Source organism: Crocodylus porosus, unplaced genomic scaffold, assembly GCF_001723895.1.
Source record: "Crocodylus porosus isolate Cpor-Errol unplaced genomic scaffold, CroPor_comp1, whole genome shotgun sequence".
NCBI classification, from domain to species: domain Eukaryota; kingdom Metazoa; phylum Chordata; order Crocodylia; family Crocodylidae; genus Crocodylus; species Crocodylus porosus.
The window spans coordinates 3,445,910-3,452,165 of NW_017728951.1; positions in this window are offsets into that span (position 1 = coordinate 3,445,910).

Below are 6,256 nucleotides of genomic sequence, written 5' to 3' on the forward strand. Positions count from 1 at the left end.
GCCTCACCAAGGCCGAGTACAAGGGGAGAATGACGTTCCAGGATTTGCTTGAGAAGCATCCATGGATCCAAGCCAGCATTTTGCTCATTTTACTAGCCTCAGCATCACACTGAAGGCTCACGTACATCTTGTGAACCATGATGTCTAAGAGTGACAGAGCAATGAACTATCTGAATATGCCCCCCAAGTCCCTTTCATCTGTAGTGCTAACCAGCATAGCACTGCCAAGCCTATAAGCATGCTGCAGGTTTTTCCTCCCACGGTGGAAAACCTTGCATTTTTCGGTGTTCAACACCATAGGTTCTCATCTGCCCATTTCATGAACCTGTCAAGATCCGCCTGGATCACCCTCCTGTCCTCAGGTGTGGATACTTTACCCCAGAGTTTGGTGTCATCGGCAAACTTGGCCAGTCCACTTCTGACACCAATCTCCACATCATTGATGAAGATGTTAAATAGTATAGGCCCAAGACAGAGCTTTGAGGGACCCCATTGGTCGCAGTGCACCATGATGATTGACTTCCATCAATTACTACCCTCTGGGTCCTACTGTGGAGCCAGTTCCCCAGCCAGTGGATCATGGTGAGGTTGAGGCTGCAGTTAGCCAGTTTAGCCAAGAGGTGATCGTGGGATACCAGATCGAAGGCTTTTTTAAAGTCAAGATATACAACATTGATCTCTTCCCACCTGGTCAGAAAAGGAAATGAGATGGGTCAAGCAAGACATACCCGCAACAAGCCCATGCTGGGTATCCCTCAGGATATTGCCTTCAGCTAGTCTATTAAGGATGGCCTCTTTGATAATCTTTTCCCAAACCTTCCCCAGGATAGAATCATCATAGAATCATAGAATCAATGAGTCGGAAGGGACCTAGACAGATCATCGAGTCTGACCCCCTGCCATGAGCAGGAATGAGCACTGGGGGTAAGAGGGGTCATAAGACCCCAGCCAGGTGCCTATCCAGTCTCCTCTTGAAGATTTCCGGGGAAGGTGAGAGCACCACCTCTCTGGGGAGCCTATTCCAGGCTCTGGCCACCCTTACAGTGAAGTAGCTCTTCCTAATATCTAACCTGAACCTATCCTCCCTCAACTTGTGGCCATTGTTCCTAGTGACTCCAAGGGGAGCCCTGGTGAACAGACTTTCCCCGAGTCCCTGCTGCTGGCCCCTGATAAGGTTGGCCACAAGATCCCTCCTCAGTCTCCTCTTATGGTGACTGAAGAGATTCAGGTCCCTCAGCCTCTTCTCATAGGGCTGGCCACGGAGGCCCCCAACTATATGAGTGGCCCTCCTCTGGACCCTCTCCAGGTTCTCCATGTCCCTCTTGAAGTGTGGCGTCCAGAACTGGACACAGTACTCCAGCTGTGGCCTGACCAACCCCGCAGAGGGCGAGCAAGACCTCTCTGGACCTGTTAGTGATGCCCCTGTTGATGCAGGACAGGGTGCAGTTGGCTCTGCCTATTGCTTCATCGCATTGGCGACTCATATTCATCCTGGAGTCAATCATGACTCCAAGATCCCTCTCTGCCTCTGTCCTGCCGAGAGGGTCAGCCCCTAATCGATAACCATAATGCTGGTTCCCTCTCTCCAGGTGCAGCACTCTGCACTTGTCCTTGTTGAACCACATCCTGTTCAGGTCCGCTTACTTCTCTTACCTATCCAGGTCTGCCTGGATGCGGTCCGTGCCTGGTGGTGTATTCACTTTACCCCACAGCTCGGTGTCATCAGCGAACCTGAACAGATTGTTCTCCACACCCTCATCCAGGTCACTAATGAAGATGTTGAACTGCACCGCCCCAAGGATCGAGCCCTTGGGGACTCCGCTGCCCACAACCCTGGGGGACTCCACTGATAGAGATCAGGCTGATTAGCCTGTAGTTTACCAGATCTACTTTCCTCCCTTTCTTGAAGATAGGCACAACATTGGCCCTGTTCCAATCATCAGGCACTTCACCAGAGTGCCAAGAGCTCTCAAAGATCTGTGCCAGGGGCTGAGCCATGATGCTCACCAGCTCCCTGAGTACCCTTGGGTGTAACCCAGTAGGGCCAGCTGACTTGAAGGTATTAAGTCTCATCTGTAACTACTGGGAATTTAATATCCCCTAGCGTTTTACCAATGATTGAAAGAATGTGATGCTTCATTTTCTAGCAAACTTAGGAGATAAATAAGTGAGATTGCATAATCATATTTATACGGTTTACTTTAATTCAAGCTCTTTTATAATCAGAACTGACAGACTAGCTCTGGTAAATTACTATATCTTTCTGTGAGCCCCATAAATACAAATGATAATGAATGACTATGGAAGGGACTCTTCTGCAATACAGATGTCAAACAAAAATTTGAAAACTCACAAAATGTTGCAAGAAATATCTTCCTATAGATCTCTAAGACTTTAGGCAGTAACTAGTTATATGTAGCCTAATAATTATTTGCTACCAATTTTTCTGGTCACTGTGAAGAATTCTCAGTGATACATGTGCCAATCCTTCGAATAATCAGAAATATATACTATAACGCATAGTACAGGCAACCCCCACTTAACGCTGTTTCACTTAGCGCTATTTCACTATAATACTCATTTGAAATTGATACCAGATTTCACTTAGTGCTCAGCAAGTTTTTGTTATAACGCTTGTGGTCGCCATCTTGGGTTGTCAAATACTTTCGGTTTTGCTTAACGCTCGTTTCTCTTAATGCTCGGTTTTTCAGGAACCAATTAAGAGTGCTAAGCAGGGGTTGCCTGTACAGTCTATGCATACATGCAGAATCATACATCCCTAGAAAATAGGATAGACATGATGCACATTAGACATTTTAATGGCCAGTTATTTATGCTTTTCATGTAGGTTAGTGTACAGCCTCTTATAACTCTAAGAAGTGTAAGAAGGCAAAGCCAATTTGTGCCTGGAAAAAGGTCCCAGATTCTCAAAATAACCTGCTGACTCACTAGCCAGTAGCAACTCCTGCAGAAGATATGGCCTAACAGCCTTTCCCTTTTACTATATTTTCTGTTCTGCTACTATTGTTCCCTAAAGCCATTATACCCTTTTTACCAATGCAAGAGCTGTTTTTCAACATCTCCCTACCCACCATGCTTTCAACCCTCTTTACCTTCCTACCTAAAAGCCCATATTTTCCTTATTCTCTGAATCTACATTATCACTTCAACCACAACATTTCACTACATCTTGGCATGTGTCTATTTACAAGAGATGAAAATAGCAAATAACTAAAGTTTGACTAGAACAAAAAAATTACATCTAACCAACCATTTGATCTCATTGACAGTTATAAATCTCTCCTCTTTCCCCTGGCCATCACTTGTTATGTTTGCATTATGTTTTGTATATCAAATTTCTTATTCATATTAAGTCCTTTAGTTCTAAGTTCACATATCCTATACATTTTATAAAGTGCCTACCATACTCCAGGTGTTATATACAGCACCTGACTTAAAGATTCAGTTATTTTAAATGATGAGCTTAAGAGGGAGCTCATTTCCATAAATGTCAGGGATATAGGCAAGGATGGTAAAACACATTTTAAATTAAACCACAGAGAGTTAAATAAATAAAAATGATTCTGTTACTAATTTCACATAGTGAAGGTAGTTGATACGGCTGCTTTAGTCATCCTAGCATCGCTTTATCAATGAAAACCAAAGAGGTAAACCTTATTCTATTTTGACATATTTCTAGTTCTCCTTTTGAGCTTCATTTCACACCACTTCCTTCTGCTGAGTTCTGAATCTGGGGCCAAACTAAATCCTCCCAGTGAGTACAAATCTCAGTCTCCAATGGAAATGATGAACCATAAACACAGCTGATATGCCAAGTGCTGATATGCCAAAAATCTGAATGTTCTCAAAAGAAGCATAGCCTTTTACATTTACCTATAGACAAAATGAATTTCCCTATCTGTTTCAGCTGAGATATTCACATATAGTAGAGCACTAACTTGATAGCATTGTATCTGTGTATATGTGTATTAATTTATAGCACTATGTATTTTATATGGCATGTACGAACAAAATAAACTCTCTTGTAACAGAAATCACAGAATACCAAGTTCTTTTAAACAGTAATGCTCTGGGCTTGTAAAAAAAGCCCAGTGTTTATAGTCCTTTTGCAATTAATAGCTTTATAAAATGTGCTCCCTCTCATTCTTACACATTCAAAGCATTATGAATCCTAAATTTATTACTGCATAATTTAGATCTGATTTATAAGAAGAACACTAAGCATTACCAGTCCCAATGGAAAAATACATCCACTTGAACTGGAAAGTTCATATATGCTAGAAAAAAGGTCATTTAAGTTTGTATTATGGTTTTCAGTGCCCTTAACCTTAGTCTGCTCTTTCAAGAAGCCAGGTCCTCAAGGAACATCCCTGCATAAAATATTGAAAATACTTCAAAATATTTCAAGGAGTACAGACTTATAAAAAAGAACCAGTCAGGTATTAGGATAACCAGCTCATATCTTCAACACCAGACCCCAAACAAGCGGGATTATATAAGTTTATCAAAAGAAATTAAATGATCAGTAGGTCAGATTTCAATAAGTTACATTTCACTCAGAGCTATCCATGTTAGCCACCATTTATGGAAAATGGTGGGTCACAGAAAGCTTGCCTAAATCATTGCAGCAGTAGTCCTATATTTTGGGCTACAGCATGCTCCAAACCATAAATAAGTCACTGAGGTTGCTTTGCGCTTGTTTTTCTGTCGGGTGAGCCTGAGCCTGGGTGGTGAAGAAAAGCCCAAAGTTGTCTCACTGACAAGCCTCCAAGTATAAATGTAGACAAACCTGAAATTGCCTCTTCCTCATTTTCTTATTTATTCCTCATTGGATCAACGATTTCTTGAGAAGAAATACCTAAACTATACAAGTTTCTAATGTTATGAACTAAGTAACTAAGCAAAAGGCATAGAATATGGGTGCTTATACCAGTAACATTTTCTGAGTGATCTGCCCCTGAAAGCACTCTACAGCCATGACATAATAATACATGTGCATGGCTGCAAAGCACTTTTAAAATGGTCAATTGCACAAAAAAGTAACCCTCAATAAATCAACTCTTAGCTGATGGTGCTGTGGAGCAGAGTGCCTTAGGGAACTTCTGTTCAGGCTTCCTTGAGGGTTAATTTTTCACATACACAGGGCTGAGCTGATGCTTGCCCCCAGGGCTGTCACCATAGGCAGCAGAAGGCCAGGGCTAATGGGACTTAGCCCCATCAAATATGGGGCAGTGGATAGGGCTGCAAGGCAGCCTGGCCACAGGCTCCAGGTGGCTGCAGCAAGGGTGGGGAGGGGTGAAGGAGGGAATGGGGCTGGGGCTGGGGCTGGGGCTGGGACAGGCCCTGCACAGCCAGAGTGGGGCATGGAACGGAGCCTCAAGCAGCTCCTCCGGGGGGCATGGCTCCTGCTGCTGCATGCACCCCAGTTCTGTATGGGTGGGACAGGCTGCCACTGTAGGCTGGTGCAGTGTCAGGCTCTTCCCAGTGGAGGGGCTGGGCCTGGCTGTGTGCAAAGAAGGCAGCGGTGATGGGAGAGAGGGTGCAGGGAGGGCTGCAGCCACACCAAAATTCAGCTGTAGTCCCCCAGCCCCTCACTCCCAGTGCCACCACTGCCCACCCAAAGCACAGTCAGCCCAACCGCCACACTGAGAACAGCCCAGTGCAGCCCCACCCTGCAGTGGCAGCCCGCCCCACCCTGCACATATCTGGGGCACGACCCCCATGTCCTCCCAGGGTGCATGCAGCAGTGGGAGCCATGACCCCCTCCCCAAGCTGGGAGTCCCCCAGACAAGTCATTTGCAGCTCTGTCCCACTTCCCACCCAGCTGTGCAGGACCTTCCCCTCCCCACCCCAGCCCCACTCCTTCCCTCACCATGCTGGGTGGGGGCAGAGTGAGGAAGAGAGCAGGGCATGGGCAGGAGCAGGGGTTGGGTTGAGTGGAGCCCCACTGGGAAAAATGGAGGCCCAAGGGGCACATACCCCCACAATATGTGTGCAGGGTGGAGGCAGCTGCCACTATGGTCTGAGTTTTGAGCCCTGCTGCCCTGAGAGCTGCGCAACACCACGGGCATCCCACCACTAGGCAGGCAGGGGGGTGGCACAGCTGCAGCAAAAAGCAAAGCACAGCATGCAACGGCAGCTGCCTGTACCCCATGCACAGATTGGGGGGGCACATGCCCCCAGGGGTCTGCTCATGGGCACATGTCCCCAGTCAGCCCTCTGCGCCCCCGCTCCC